The sequence below is a fragment of the Caretta caretta genome, chromosome 1 (genome assembly GCF_965140235.1).
Source record: "Caretta caretta isolate rCarCar2 chromosome 1, rCarCar1.hap1, whole genome shotgun sequence".
In the NCBI taxonomy this organism is placed as follows: Eukaryota; Metazoa; Chordata; order Testudines; family Cheloniidae; genus Caretta; species Caretta caretta.
The window spans coordinates 332757289-332773963 of NC_134206.1; the positions used below are offsets into that span (position 1 = coordinate 332757289).

At 45.0% G+C, this 16675-nt stretch overlaps 1 protein-coding gene across 4 annotated transcripts in view; it reads left to right on the forward strand.

Moving 5' to 3' along the window:
- The first annotated feature begins 632 nt into the window (after window positions 1-632).
- Window positions 633-16675, forward strand: part of CD36 (CD36 molecule (CD36 blood group)) — an 87399-nt gene continuing 71356 nt past the window's right edge. For 2 of the 4 annotated variants that reach the window (XM_075124510.1, XM_048836493.2), the window contains exon 1: window positions 6129-6262. The gene's annotated coding sequence lies outside the window, so the exon portion shown is untranslated. Of the gene's footprint in view, window positions 657-6128; window positions 6263-16675 lie in introns of those variants that run through there. The other 2 variants (XM_075124513.1, XM_075124512.1) reach the window with 2 other exon arrangements.

A 16675-nucleotide genomic window follows, 5' to 3' on the forward strand; every position in this document is an offset into this window, starting at 1 on the left:
TTAAATAGTAATCAATAATTAGATAAATTCATGGAAGACAGGTCCATCAATGTCTATTAACCAAGATGGTCAAGAATGCAACCCCATCCTCCGGGTGTCCCTAAACCTCTGACTGCCAGAAGCTGGGACTGGATGATAGGGGATGGATCACTTGATAATTGTTCTATTCTGTTCATTCCCTCTGAAGCATCTGTCACTGGCCACTCTTGGACCACAGGATACTGGGCTAGATGGACCATTGGCTTGACCCAATATGGCCATTCTTATGTTAATGGTATAGGAACAAGCTCTTAGTCACTAGACCATGGTTCTTCGGAAAGGTACACACAGACTTGGAGACACACACAAATTCCCTCCACCAAAATATCACTTGATTGTTATTTATATTGAAAGCGTGCTGATAAATAAACTTGTGCTGGCCAGACTTTCACATAATCATTGAATTAGAGCAGTGGTTCCCAAACTTGTTCCACCGCTTGTGCAGGGAAAGCCCCTGGCAGCCTGCCAGGGGCTTTCCCTGCACAAGCAGTCGAACAAGGTTCTGAAGATTCAGAGCAGGCTGCGCAGCGGGGACAGGAGGACGGTGAAGAAATTTGGCAACATGTGACCTCCAGAGAAGAAGGGGGAACGTCCATGTACCAGCAACGCAGATACAGGTAAGTAACTGTTTTCATGTTCTCTCCACAGGTACCATTGCGGGGAGTGGCCCAGATTGTACGTCTGGCGGAAGGGAGCAGAAGGAGACTCCACCAGTTGGAAGGCATGAGATGCACTGTCCTAAGGTTGGGGGTTCCACGACCGCACTCCCAAGAGAAGGAGGCGGGTGGTGGTGGTCGGGGACTCTCTCCTCAGGGGGACTGAGTCATCTATCTGCCGCCCTGACCGGGAAAACAGAGAAGTCTGCTGCTTGCCAGGGGCTAAGATTCGCGATGTGATGGAGAGTCTGCCGAGACTCATCAAGCCCTCGGATCGCTACCCCTTCCTGCTTTTCCACGTGGGCACCAATGATACTGCCAAGAATGACCTTGAGCGGATCACTGCAGACTACGTGGCTCTGGGAAGGAGGATAAAGGAGTATGAGGCGCAAGTGGTGTTCTCGTCCATCCTCCCCGTGGAAGGAAAAGGCCGGAGTAGGGACCGTCGAATGAATGGCTACGCAGGTAGTGTCGGAGAGAAGGCTTTGGATTCTTCGACCGTGGGATGGTGTTCCAAAAAGGAGGAGTGCTAGGCAGAGACGGGCTCCACTAAACGAAGAGAGGGAAGAGCATCTTCGCGAGCAGGCTGGCTAACCTAGTGAGGAGGGCTTTAAACTAGGTTCACTGGGGGAAGGAGACCAAAGCCCTGAGGTAAGTGGGGAAGCAGGATACCAGGAGGAAGCACGAGCAGGAGCGTGTGAGAGGGGAGGGCTCCTGCCTCATACTGAGAATGAGGGGCAATCAGCGGGTTATCTCAAGTGCCTATATACAAATGCACAAAGCCTGGGAAACAAGCAGTGAGAACGGGAGGTCCTGGCAAAGTCAGGGAATTGTGATGTGATTGGAATAACAGAGACTTGGTGAGATAACTCGCATGACTGGAGTACTGTCATGGATGGGTATAAACTGTTCAGGAAGGACAGGGAGGCCAGAGAAGGTCGGGGAGTTGCACTGTATGTAAGGGAGCAGTATGACTGCTCAGAGCTCAAGTATGAAACTGCAGAAAAACCTGAGAGTCTCTGGATTAAGTTTAGAAGCGTGAGCAACAAGGGTGATGTTGTGGTGGGAGTCTGCTATAGACCACCGGACCAGGGGGATGAGGTGGACGAGGCTTTCTTCCGGCAAGTCGCAGAAGCTACTAGATGGCACGCCCTGGTTCTCATGGGCGACTTCAATCATCCTGATACCTGCTGGGAGAGCAATACAGCGGTGCACAGACAATCCAGGAAGTTTTTGGAAACTGTAGGGGACAATTTCCTGGTGCAAGTGCTGGAGGAACCAAGTAGGCGCGGAGCTCTTCTTGACCTGCTGCTCACAAACCAGGAAGAATTAGTAGGGGAAGCAAAAGTGGATGGGAACCTGGGAGGCAGTGACCATGAGATGGTCAAGTTCAGGATCCTGACACAAGGAAGAAAGGAAAGCAGCAGAATACGGACCCTGGACTTCAGAAAAGCAGACTTTGACTCCCTCAGGGAACTGATGGGCAAGATCCCCTGGGCGAATAACATGAGGGGGAAAGGAGTCCAGGAGAGCTGGCTGTATTTTAAAGAATCCTTATTGAGGTTACAGGGACAAACCATCCTGACGTGTAGAAAGAATAGTAAATATGGCAGGCGACCAGCTTGGCTTAATGGTGAAATCCTTGCTGATCTTAAACACAAAAAAGAGGCTTACAAGAAATGGAAGATTGGACAAATGACCAGGGATGAGTATATAAATATTGCTCAGGCATGTAGGAATTAAATCAGGAAGGCTAAATCACACCTGGAGTTGCAGCTAGTGAGGGATGTTAAGAGTAACAAGAAGGGTTTCTTCAGGTATGTTGGCAATAAGAAGAAAGCCAAGGAAAGTGTGGGCCCCTTACTGAATGAGGGAGGTAACCTAGTGACAGAGGATGTGGAAAAAGCTAATGTACTCAATGCTTTTTTTGCCTCTGTCTTCACGAACAAGGTCAGCTCCCAGACTACTGCACTGGGCAGCACAGCATGGGGAGGAGGTGGCCAGCCCTCTGTGAAGGAAGAAGTGATTCGGGACTATTTAGAAAAACTGGATGTGCACAAGTCCATGGGGCCGGTTGTGTTGCATCCGAGAGTGCTAAAGGAATTGGCGGATGTGATTGCAGAGCCATTGGCCATTATCTTTGAAAACTCATGGCAATCGGGGGAAGTCCCGGAAGACTGGAAAAAGGCAAATGTAGTGCCCATCTTTAAAAAAGGGAAGAAGGAGGATCCTGGGAACTACAGGCCGGTCAGCCTCTCCTCAGTCCCCAGAAAAATCATGGAACATGTCCTCAAGGAATCAATTCTGAAGCACTTAGAGGAGAGGAAAGTGATCAGGAACAGTCAGCATGGATTTACCAAGGGCAAGTCATGCCTGACTAATCTAAATGCCTTCTATGATGAGATAACTGGTTCTGTGGATGAAGGGAAAGCAGTGGACATGTTATTCCTCGACTTTAGCAAAGCTTTTGACACGGTCTCCAATTGCCCAAATATACCCTCTTTGTACTTTCTGATCAGGTCCTGCGATATCAGAATGTGGCCTCTCCTTTTCTCTTCAGCAGCCCTGTAACAATGGCCCTCTAAGGGTTGTGCTCAAAGTTTGCCTATCGAGACCACTAACTCCCCATAATGCTGTACCCACCGTCTGCCTCTCATATATATGGACTTCTCTTGGTGATATCATAAGGTTAAGAACATAACATAAGAACGGCCATATTGGATGAGACCAATGTCCATCTATCCTAGTATCCTGTCTTCCAATAGTGGTCAGTGCCAGGTGCTTCAGAGGGAATGAACAGAACAGGTTATCGTCGAGTGATCCATCCCCTGTTGCCTATTTCCAGCTTCTGGCGAACAGAGGCTAGGGACACCATCCCTGCCCCTCCTGGCTAATAGCCATTGATGGACCTATCCTCCATGAACTTATCTAGTTCTTTTTTTAACTCAGTTATAGCCTTCATTAATTTGGATCCACCACATTTTGGGTGAAATTCACCCCCTCACTACAAAGCTTATGCCTTGCTTGGGTCTTGAAAATAAATGGAGCTTAGTTCAGTCCTGTGTCCTAGAAAGCAAAAGAAAACAAGCACACACAAAAGGGGAAAGATAAGAATAGCAAAGATAGAAAATGAAGCTTAAGTCTCTGGTGTTGACTTTCACTTGCAGCCTCACTGTTGGAAAAACACAAGCACAGCATATCGTCTTGTCAGCCACACCAAGACCTGGCAAATTTATACCAAGGCTGTTTGGGCTATTGCTTTTAGCTGCCTCTCTGGTCATAGGCTTACAGCAGGATTGCAAAATATAGTCTTGGCTGCCTAAGCCAGACTTTTATTAGACAGAAGGCAAAAAGAAAGGGATAGGAAAGAATAGAAATAAGATGGGGGAAGAGAAAGGACACACTGGGAGCGGGGGAGAAGATGTGACAGGGTCTTACATGCCAGGTGGTGTTCAGGAGTCAGCCTGAGCCACTGGAGGTGGTGACATCATCTGCATCCCTCACTTTGCCCTGGTTCAGTCAGAACATCTCTCAGGATCAGGATGACGAAGGCACAATTGTGTCATGCTGAATCCCAGGGTCCCAGGAGGTGGTCGGGGTAGCAGCCATGAGGGTGAAGCTTGGTCCTTCCCCTTTACACTTAACCCTTTACATATTCAAAACAAGGGAATGACTGCGGGGGGGGGGGGGTAGAGAAAGTTGAAAGCAGAGAGGGGAATAGTTCTTGGGGGCAGAGAAGGAGCTAATAGAGAAGGTGGCAAAATAAGTTATTTGGGGAAGAAGAGGAGGAGATCTTGGGGTAGAGAAGGGCAAGTTGTTTGGTACAGTGAAGCTGGCAAACAGGGAAGCTATTGGGGGCATATATTTACAGTCTTGGCAACAATGGAATGTACAAAGACTTCATTAAAGTGGCCTACGTGAGCTTGTTCTCCAAACCTAGAAATCTAGATGAATGTGTCACTAGTTGGAAGCATCTTAAGTTTCAGCAAAGTTGACTACCAGACTCACTGTGAAGCCTTCCTTTCAGTTAGTTTAAATATATCTAATCCTATCTCCAGGGGTTTTCCCCATAAGAATAATCACCCCAATACAAATAAATAATTACATACTGGACTGACAATAACATCGATCCATGAAGCCAACCCTACCAAATCCTTGTATGTCGTCACACTCTCCTTCAGCCAAACCCTTCCCCAAACAGCCAGGAAATGAAGTGGGTTTTGCTGCATGACCATGATGTTAAAAAGGTCTCTGTTGGACTACAGCTACAAACACATAAATTGAGTTCCTCTCCCTGTTTATCAGATGTGAGCTCAATCCCTTGACCAACCCTCCCTCTCTCTTGCTTTCTCATTCTCATCACCATGGTATCCGCATGCTGCCTGCTCATGCCATATGCTGTTTCTAGCAGTTTAGGGAGCCTTGTTTGGCTATTACCTAGTTTTGCATTGTTGTGGTTTCTCATTTTAATCATCACTAGTGTTTCCTCCTCCTCTGAGTTGTCATGATGTAGTCTCTGTGCTTCAGAGTCAGTTGTGAGCTGTCATCGGCCACCTTCCTTGGTTGCAGAACAGCTAGACCTAAACTTCAGAGACTGTGGCTTCCTGTCCTTTGCTTAACACTGAAATCTGGAAGAGGGTGGCCTACGCCAGGCTGTATTTCTCTGCAACCCTTGCATAAAGGTAACACTCAGTAGTTATCAGTTCACTTCGTTGTCCATGTATGGAATTGTTTCAGTAGCACTCACAGTTAGCAAATGTCTGTGTAATCAGTGAATTTTTATTCGACTATTTGCATTGCATTAATGCCTAGCAGCCCCTGCAGACATCACAGCCCCATTGCACTAGGCATTGTACAAATGGGTGAAAGCTAATCCCTGCCCCAGAAAGCTACCAGTCATACAACGTAGACAAAGGGTGGAAGAAAGAGATTACTACTTTCCCTTGTTTACAGATGGGAAACTGAGACACAATTGTTTACATACTGTGTTCCAATTCCTGAAGTCCTTGCTCCGCTTTTCTGATGTCCTTTCTCAGAGAAACTCCCATTGAGTAAGGATTGACTTTGCCCTACAATGTCCTTGTGGACTCTTACGAAGAGGATTCAGTTGTTCATTATTAAACACTTTTATATTGCAGTAAGGCCTAGACCATGGGCACCATTTAGGTCAGGCAAGGGGGGAACTGTCCTCCTTCCCCCCCGTGCTTCCTATAGGCCCTGTCTTCCTGTCCCTTGTCAATGAGAGAGAGAAACTGAGCTGCCTCTCCTCCTTTTATGGATCCCAAAGATTGTAAATGCTGACTGCCTGCTTAGACGGTAAACAACACACCCATTGGGGGAGCAGCACCGAGATACGGCACAGGGTCAGACTGCAGGGCTGGAGAGAATCAGGAAGGAAGCCTGATAAGGCTTTTCCTGGGCATGTTTGTAAGTACCGTGCATGGCTCTCTGGAGAGCCCAGATCTCCAAAGGAAGCTTTTTAAACTAAAATCTATATGGAACCTATGGATACCCAGAGGGCTCTGAGATCCACTGCTCAGATTCACCAGTGAAATGCCTGAAGCTGGGTAAGAGAACGTGTTCTTTCCCTTGCTCTCACCCACTTTCGTTCCTGCCTCCTTATCCTGCACTGTGCAGCCCTCCCTGCTATCCTTCATGCCGTGTTTCCCACTGTTCCCCTAACCCCAGTGCTGTACACCTGCCATCCTTCCTGCAATGTGTCCCACTGTTCACCCTCAGTGTTTTTTCCCTCTGCTCTCAGCCACAACCTGCTTGGAGCAGTTTGCCCTACTCATGCTGGGGTTCCACTCTTCACACTCACTTTCTTGTCTCTCCTCTGCTTGCTGGGACTGTTCCCCCTCTCTGTTCTCCCTTCCTGCTTGGATTACCTCCTCTTCACCCCTCCAAACTCTGGGGCTATTCTCCTTTGTCATCCCTCATTTTCTCTCTCTCTCTCTCTCTCTCTCTCTCTCTTTCTTTCACACACCCTTCCTATGCTAGGGAGGGGGGAGGAAAAAGAAAACATCCTGTGCAGGTGACTGAGTGGAGGCCAAAGGTACCAGCCACCTTTCTCCAAAGGAGATTGGATTTCAGGACTTCTTGGTTTTGCTTTATAATAAAAAGGGGCTTGTGGGTTAAGTTTTCAAACTGGATTTTCTATGGTTAGGCACCTAAATCCATGTTTAGACACCTAAATAAGGGCTTGACTTTCAGGGAGCATTCAGAACTTTCACCATCGTCCGTAGAAACTTCAACTATTCAGCACCTCTGAAAATAACCTCACTTGCTTAGTTGCTGGAGTACAAACCCTGGTATCCAACTTAAGGCAACCTAATGTGAAACTGAAAAGGAGTACTTGTGGCACCTTAGAGACTAACCAATTTATTTGAGCATGTGAAACTATTGGCCTTACTTTAAAAAACAAAACTAAAAAACAGCAGTTCTCCTTTGCACTCCCAGTTCCCCTAATTCAAAGGGACTCATAGCTATGACTTTGCAGGACTCAAATCAGCAACCTCAGCATTTGTTTTCTTGCTCCGTCTAGGGCAATGAATTCCAGAGCTGAGTAGCACATCAGTAAGAACACTCTGCCTCTACACGTTCAGACTGAAGGTCCATTAACAAAAGTAGCCCTGATGATCTTAAATGTTATGACTGAGCATAAGAAAAAAAGGAGGAAAGTGGTCTTTCAGCTAGTTATTATAGAGAGACAGAGAACAAAAGAACCAACAAACTCAAGGGTTCTATTTTATAATTTCATCAATTGCATTATTACTAAGTTCTTGCCTTGTTTCTTTAACAGGGTAAGCAAGAACAGCTCTCCAATATAGTAGGTTTGGGGAAGGATTGAGTTGGTGGTTGTCTGGAAAGACGAGAAGAGAGGAAGGAAAGGAACCCAAGTGAGAGCTGTGGTCAGCACAGGAGCTATACTGTTAGTTGAATTCATCTGTTAGAGTTTATAACTTGGTGACGATCCAGGTTCTTTAGATGCCATTGGAAAGAGGATAAATGGCAACACTAGAATCCAGTAACAAATGTCTGAACACTTTGGTTAAGATAAGCATGATTTGCACTAAATAAATATTTAACAAAGTATCGGAAAACAGAGCTTTATGGCAACTCGGATTGCTTCTGCTCTCCATGAAGAAACAAACCTCTGAAAGCTCTGGCTGCGTGGTGGTTTTTATTAAAGGAGTAAACAAAATGTCAGAAAATCTAAACAGAAACCAAAAGCCCTATTTGCTACCAACCCTCCAGGCCCCCCTCCAGTCCCTGCTGGAGTGCCAGCAGTACAAATATGCATACATGGCTTCATCATCATGGATGCAAAACTATCCTTCCCAGACAGCCATGGCCAGTTGAATAATCAAGTAAATGTAAATTGTATCCATGTGTAGAAATGTGCTGAACTTAAAAGTTAGTAAACACTTTCAACAATCAGTTATATAGCTATTTAAATTTGCTTTTCTCATGCAGCAGCAAACAATACTGAGTTGGATCATTTTTCAGCTAGTGTGCTTAGAAGTTTCTCTTCAACTGTAGGATTCAACCTTTTTTTTTAAACTATTCTCAGTTGGATTAACCAAGTTAAATTGTTTATCAGAAAAGTAGCAACACTAAATATATCCAATTTGACAGGTAAATGTATGGAAGTAGCGGGTAAGGTAATAACAAGAGGTATTGATGTTCTGTGTCTACAGAAAACATGATAGACAGGGAATGCAGCAAAGGAGTTGGGCTTAGATTGGAAACTCTTCTACATGGATGACAAAAGGGGTCACGATGGAGTCGGAGAGGAGAGCTGAGGAAGACGGTGTTTGAAGTTATGAGAGCAAATGACAGACTGATGGCTGTATGAGTGCAAGTTAAAGAGTGTATCATGTTTCTGATATCAGTGTATGCATGTCAACAGAGAAGGAGAGTTTCCGTCGAGACCTGAAGGCACTAATGGACACAACAGCCCCTGAGGAGGTGCTGTTGGTGCTGGGCGACTTGACTGCACACAAAGGCAAAAACAGAAAGGTGTGTGAAATAGGTTTAGGCTCTATGAATTAGGAAGGGAAAGTGCTTCTAAACCTGTGTATTGCCAACCAATAGATGACAGCCAATACACAGTTCCAAAAGAGAGAGAGTCATTTAGTTATGCACATTAATGGTAGAAAACCAGATTGATATGATATGGGTGATAAAATCTCAGTGGTATCAAATTATGGACTGCAAAATGATACCTAGAGAGTTGGTTGTACTGTAACACAAAGGCCTTGCAGCAAAGATTGCTGCAGAGTGTTGAGCAAAGAGGTAACTCAGCTGAAAAGAAACAAGATCAAAGTACAGAAAGTTAGAGGGAAGTGTGGCAAAGATGTTTTTGCAATCAGTACCAATAGATGTCTGGAAACAGATTTGGCATGAGCTGAAGACAAGTGGAACCACCTCAAAAGAACATGGTTTGCAGTGATGGAAGAGGTTTGTGGATGATGTAGATGGGAAAAAATAAAGGACAGAGAGGAGTGGAGGTGGTCTGATGGAATATAAATAGTGATCCAAACTAAGAAAATTCTGTGTAAAGAAAAAGGAAATGAATCCATTGAATGGAAATGAAAAGGAATTCAAAGAAACCAAGTGAGCTGCCAAGCAGGCAGCGAGGAAGGCCAAAGACAGTGCCCTAGATGGTTTGTACACCAAGCCTGTAAATGACTCAAATCTGGATGGCAAAAAAGATCTGTAACATTGCAAAAATAAGACCCAAAGAAAAGGGGGATGGTATTATAACATTATTTGTAAATGATGATGTCAAGGTTCCTTCCCCACTCTGAACTCTAGAGTACAGATGTGGGGACCTGCATGAAAACCTCCTAAGCTTACTTTTACCAGCTTAGGTTAAAACTTCCCTGAGGTACAAACTATTTTACCCTTTGCCCTTGGACTTCCACCATCAAACTTTATCTGGGTTCCTGAGAAAACGTTGTTTGGAAACGTCTTTCCCCCCAAAATCCTCCCAACCCTTGCACCCCACTTCCTGGGGAAGGTTTGGTAAAAATCCTCACCAATTTGCATAAGTGACCACAGACCCAAACCCTTGGATCTTAGAACAATGAAAAAGCATTTAGTTTTCTTACAAGAAGACTTTTAATAGAAGTAAAAGAGAAGCACCTCTGTAAAGTCAGGATGGTAAATACCTTACAGGGTAATTAGATTCAAAACATAGAGAATCCCTCTAGGCAAAACCTTAAGTTACAAAAAAGACACACAGACAGGAATATTCATTCTATTCAGCACAGCTATTTTCTCAGCCATTTAAAGAAATCATAATCTAACGCATCTCTAGCTAGATTACTTACTAAGTTTATGCTCAAATAAATTGGTTAGTCTCTAAGGTGCCACAAGTACTGCTTTTCTTTTTGCGAATACAGACTAACACGGCTGTCCTCTGAAACCTGTTACTAAGTTCTAAGACTCCATTCCTGTTCTGTCCCCGGCAAAAGCATCACACAGACATCTTTGTTTCTCCCTCCCTCCAGCTTTTGAAAGTATCTTGTCTCCTCATTGGTCATTTTGGTCAGGTGCCAGCGAGGTGACCTTTAGCTTCTTAACCCTTTACAGGTGAAAGGATTTTTCCTCTGGCCAGGAGGGATTTTAAAGGTGATTACCCTTCCCTTTATATTTATGACAGATGATCAGGGGAGATGGCTAGTAATGCCCAAACAAGTGAAGGAGAGGTGGAAAAATATTTTGAGAGTTTCTCAAATGAAGCAAAAGTGGAGTTGCCAACATGTGATACCAATGTGGTGCCTGAGCCTGACATAACAGAGGAGGAGGTGAGAAATGCAGTCCAGGAAATGAAGAATGGTAGGCAGTGGGACCTGATAAAGTGATGTTGGACCTGGTGAAAGGCTTGGGTGAGAGAGACATAAAATGGGCGAGCAGAGTGGTTAAAGCTTATGGCAAAATAAGAATTCCTGAAGACTGGTGCAAGTCTATCCTGGTCTCAATACATAAAAAGGGAAGTATCCAGGAATGTGGAAACTATTGAGGGAGAAAGCTATTGTCACATGGGATGAAGATTGATGGGATAAGGGGAAGAAGAAGAAGAAATTGCTTGCACTCTTCTTTCAGTTACTTACCGTGCCTTAGGCTGGGATTGCAAGTGCTGGAATCCTCTGATTGCTGATGGTGCCTAAGTGAGAAGATACCATGGATGAGGGATGAAAAAGTGGAAAATTCCTATCTCCATTTGACCTCATCTTGGCTGTCTGCTTTGGTAGTCAAGTGCTTGCTTCTCAGATGATGACTCATGTCTCCATGTCAAAGAAATCTGGTACCATATCAAGAAACTAGGAGTAGAACCACACTACAGTTCTATGAACAGGACACTTTCCTCTCAAGTGAGATTGTTTATTTGACTTTAAAAGCAATGAGGAGTCCGGTGGCACCTTAAAGACTAACAGATTTATTTGGGCATAAGCTTTTGTGGGTAAAAACCACTTCTTCAGATGCATGGAGTGAAAATTGCAGATACAGGCATAAATAGGTATTGGCACATGAAGAGAAGTGGAGAACCAGTGTTGAAGGCCAATTCAGTCAGGGTGGATGTGGTCCACTCCCAATAATTGATGAGGAGGTGTCAATACCAAGAGAGGGAAAATTGCTTTTGTAATGAGCCAGCCCCTCCCAGTCCCTATTCAAGCCCAAATTAATGGTGTTAAGTTTGCAAATGAATTGTAGCTCTGCAGTTTCTCTTTGAAGTTTGTTTTTGAAGGTTTTTTTATTGAAGAATGGCTACTTTTAAATCTGTTATTGAATGTCCAGGGGGATTGAAATATTCTCCTACTGGCTTTTGTGTATTACCATTCCTGATGTCTGATTTGTGTCCATTTATCCTTTTACGTAGAGACTGTCCAGTTTGGCCAACGTACATGGCAGAGGGGCATTGCTGGCACAAGATGACATATATCACGTTAGTAGATGTGCAGGTGAATGAGCCCCTGATGGTGTGGCTGATGTGGTTGGGTCCTCTGATGGTGTCGCTAGAGTAGATATGTGGACAGATAAGGCAATGGGGTTTGTTACAGGGATTGGTTCCTGGGTTAGTGCTAATGTGGTGTGGTGTGTAGTTGCTGGTGAGTATTTGCTTCAGGTTGGGGGGCTGTCTGTAAGTGAGGATTGGCCTGCCTCCCAAGGTCTGTGAGAGTGGGGGATCGTTTTCCAGCAGGGTGGATTTGATTTAAATCACTAGTCAGGAAGATTTGATTTAATCATGGATTTCTACATAAAAGTGCATTCTTGTTGGTTGTTATAACCTTAATAGATATTCTTCACAACTCAGTGATTGTTAAGGAAAAGTTAGCACATGTGACTCCATTTTGGTTTGGGGCCCACCATTGTTTAAATGCCAGCACATCATACACCAGGAGGAGTAATCCTTAGATATTGAATCCCTGTGAAAATCCTCCTCCTTTTCTCCAGCCTGCCTTGACTCCCAGTATCTGGTTTTTGTCAGTCTTTAACTCCCTGTCTCTTGGCCTTGATGTGAGGCCTCCCATCCTGATAATAAAAGTTACTGATGCATAGCTTTAGGACCATGCTGTGTAATTAACATACTGGTATAGCACGAGGAATGCACCAAGCAGGGATAGGTGGTAGATAAGACAAGGGTTTGTTTATTGGCTAAGGTTTCCGATGCACGAGGGCAACATGCTTTGCTAAAAAGTATATAACCTTTGTATAATCTGCATTCAGGGTCCCCTCCTGGCTAGCAGGGGGGCACCACGCTCGAGCGTAATAAACTTAGTGTCTTTTGGGAACTCTGCAGTTGTGGACTTTGTTTCTCACTTGTGTGCGTGTCCTACCAGGTGTAATTCGTAGCATTTGTGTGCGTGTCCTACCAGGTGTAATTCGTAGCACTTGTGTGCGTGTCCTACCAGGTGTAATTCGTAGCATTTGTGTGCGTGTCCTACCAGGTGTAATTCGTAGCACTTGTGTGCGTGTCCTACCAGGTGTAATTCGTAACATGATAGATGTAGGTTTCATTTTTACAGAAGCCCCTGGAACCCCATAAAATTGGGTCCCTAATCCATAAACTATTGGAACTCATTTACAAAACTTTTCTTAAACATTACATGAATATATTGTCTCATACTATAGAATTAGAATATATAATCCCTATTCCATGATGAGTTACCTTTGAGCTATAATGTATCTTAATTAAAACTATCTTTAGATAGGTTTTTTTCCTCAAAAAGTATTTTATCAAAAAAATCCGATTTAAATAAAAAATAATCTGATTTTAATTTTTTTTTTAAATCATTGATTTTTATCCACTCTGTTTTCCAGGATAGGCTGTAGATTGTTGATGCGCTGAGGTCTGTATGTGATGGCTAGTGGCATTCTGTTATTTTACTTGTTGGACCTGTCCTGTAGTAGATGACTTCTGGGTACCCATCTCGCTCTGTTAATCTGTTTCCTCACTTCCCCAGGTGGGCATTGTAGTTTTAAGAATGCTTGATAGAGATCTCATAGGTGTTTGTCTCTGTCTGAGAGATTGGAGAAAATGCGGTTGTATCTTAGGGCTTGGCCATAGACAATGGATCATGTGATGTGTCCTGGATGGAAGCTGGAGGCATATAGGTAAGTATAGTGGTCAGTAGGTTTCTGATATAGGGTGGTGTTTATGTGACCATCACTTATTTGCAATGTAGTATCCAGGAAATGGATCTCTTGTGTGGACTGATCCAGGCTGAGGTTGATGGTGGTGTGGAAATTGTTGAAATCATGGTGGAAATCTTCAAGGGCCTCCTTCCCGTGGGTCCATATGATGAAGATGTCATCAATGTAGCACAAGTAGAGGAGGGGCACTAGGGGACAAGAGCTGGGAAGCATTGTTCTAAGTCAGCCATAAAAATGTTGGCATACTGTGGAGCCATGTGAGTACCCATAGCAGTGCCGCAGACTTGAGGGTATAAGTTGTCCCCAAATCTGAAATGGTTGTGGGTGAGGACAAAGTCACAAAGCTCAGTCACCAGCTGTGCCGTGGCCTCATCAGGGATACTGTTCCGGACAGCTTGTAGTCCATCCTTGTGTGGAATATTGGTGTAAAGAGCTTCTACATCCATGGTGACCAGGATGGTGTTTTCAGGAAGATCACCAAAGCATTGTAGTTTCCTCAGGAAGTTGGTAGTGTCTCGAAGATAGCTAGGAGTGCTGGTAGCGTAGGGTCTGAGGAGAGAGTCCAAATAGCCAGATAATCTTGCTGTAAGAGTGCCAATGCCTGAGATGATGGGGTGTCCAGGATTTCCAGGTTTATGAATATTGGGTAACAGATAGAATACCACTGGTCAGGGCTTTAGGGGTGTGTCTCTGTAGATTTGTTCCCATGCTGTAGCAGGGAGTTTCTTGAGCAGATGGTGTAGTTTCTTTTGGTACTCCGCAGTGGGATCAGAGAATAGTGGCCTGTAGCATGTGGTGTTGGAGAATTGCCTGGCAGCCTCCTGTTCATAATCTGACTTGTTCATGATAACTACAGCACCTCCTTTGTCAGCCCCTTTGATTATAATGTCAGAGTTGTTTCTGAGGCTGTGGATGGCACTGTGTTCTGTACAGCGGAGGTTATGGGGCAAGTGATGCTGTTTGTTCACAATTTCAGCCTGTGCACGTCTGCGAAAGCACTCTCTGTAGAAGTCCAGTCTGTCTTTTCGACCGTCAGGAGGAGTCCACGCAGAATTTTTCTTCTTGTAGTGTTGGTATGAGGGCTCCTGTGGGTCAGTGCTCTGTTCAGTGATGTGTTGAAAATATTCCTTGAGTCAGAGAGGGTGAAAGTAGACTTCCAGATCATTGCAGAACTGTATCATGTGCGTGAGGGTGGTGGGGAAGAAAGAGAGTCCCCAAGATAGGACAGACTCTTCTGCCGGGCTAAGTGTGTTGTTGGCTAGATTAGCGATATTGTTGGGTGAGTTAAGGGTACCACTGTTGTAGCCTCCTGTAGCATGTAGGAGTTTAGATAGTTTACTGTCCTTTTTCCTCTGTAGAGAAGTAAAGTATGCATTGTAAATGGCATATCTTGTTTTTGTAAAGTCCAGCCAAGTGGAAGTTTGTGTGGAAGGTTGGTTTTGTATGAGAGTCTCCAGTTTTGAGAGCTCATTCTTGATTTTCTCCTGTTTGCTGTACAGGATGTTGATCAGGTGGTTCCTCAGTTTCTTTGAGAGTGTGTGGCACAATCTCTCATCATAGTGAGCGTAGTATGTCGATTGCAATGGAATTTTTTACCTTCAGTCCATTTGGTATGATGTCCATCTGTTTGCACTTGGAGAGGAAGATGGTGTCTGTCTGTATCTGTGCAAGTTTTTTCATGAAGTTGATAGATTTCCACTTCATATAGCTAAATTCAGTGCCTTGCATGGTACCAAGTATCAGAGGGGTAGCCGTGTTAGTCTGTATCCGCAAAAATACAAAAACACTTATTTCACCTGTGGGGATCCAGGACATGTGAGGAAGCAGTCACAACAGAACAGTAGCCCAGGGAAGAGCAGAGTCCCAATGGGAGATGAGAAAAAAAGAGACAAGCCCGGAGAAGGGCAAGGGGTCCAGAAAGGACCAAGAGGAAGTGCCAGATAGCCAGAGGGGGTGCACTAAGATGGTGGAGTAGGTGAAGGGGCCAAAAGGGAGAAGAGAAAAGAGAGATTGGAGAGAAGGAAGAGTCCTTCATAGGTCCAGTTGAAGGTTATGGGAACTAATGGAGATTAATTGAGGCGAGCTGGGAACTCAGACTCTGGGAGAAGAGCCTCCAGAGTAAGGGCCAGGTCTATAGGAGAAACTGAAAGCCACCAAGCTGACCTTGTGAGCATTGCGTGAAGACTCAGAGTTCCAGAGAGTGACATTCAGGGATACCATGGAGGAGAATGGCAAGTTGCTCCTCATGGTGAGAAACCTGGAGCACAAGCAAGATGAGCTGCAGGCCCAGCTGTGACAGCTCCAGGGGAGAAGGTACCTGCCCACCTGAGAGTTGCAGTCTTGAGGGAGAAGGTATGTGATGGAGTGTTCACCCCACATTTGCCCTGAAAGGGTTAATGAAGATTAAGAAGGGGGCTAATTAACCCAACAGGCCACGGCTGAGAAGAATCAGGTGGCTATGAAATCCTGGGACTGAGGGAGACAGCCCAGCTGTGAAGGAATGAGCTGGGCTGCACTTATAATGACAGGAAGTCCGCTGCAGAAAGGTGGCTGCTGGGAAAGGCTGCAGTCACTCCCTGGGAGGCAGGAGAAGCAGTGTTTGGTGCCTGCAGAGATATGTAGCCCACAGTTGCTCCCTGGGAGGAGGGAGTGGTGCCGCTGGCAGATCCAGAGAAGGAAGGGAGAGACAGAAGGTTAGGAAAGGACTGTGGGAAATGCAGCAACTTCTGGGGTAGAACTGAGCTTGACTGCTGACTAGAGGGTCCTTGAGCTGGAATCTGAGTAGGGGGGTGGTCCCGGGTTGCTCAACCTACCAGTGGGGCAATGAATAGGAAGACTGCCTTAGCCTGTTTGTGGGAAGGGACTTTCACTGTTTGGTGAGCTGGCGAGAAGGTCAAGTCACAAAGAGGCAGCAGCAGCTTGTGGAGCAAGAGAGGGGCCACAGACCCAGAGACAGAGGTGGAGGATGGCGTGCAACCATGGGAAGGGGCGTTGACCTTGTGAAACAGAGTGGCCAGGAGGAGGCACCATCCTAGTGGTGAGTGGACCTCCCTGTCACAGGTATCTATTTAAGCTCTTCTCCACAACCATGATGGCTAGAAACTTACCTTTTTTTCAAAAGAAAGCTGAGATTCTCACTTGAGTGTGTGAGCTGGGGCCTTTGGGAAACAAACCAGATATTTCAAGGCTTGCAATAAAATCATGAGGTGGTAGTGGCAACACAATTATTATAGAAATGCTTCTATTAACTTTATTTTTTTATTGGTTTTACTCCAGGTTTGGCAAATGCCATGTGTTACAATGTCTAAATTTTGGGC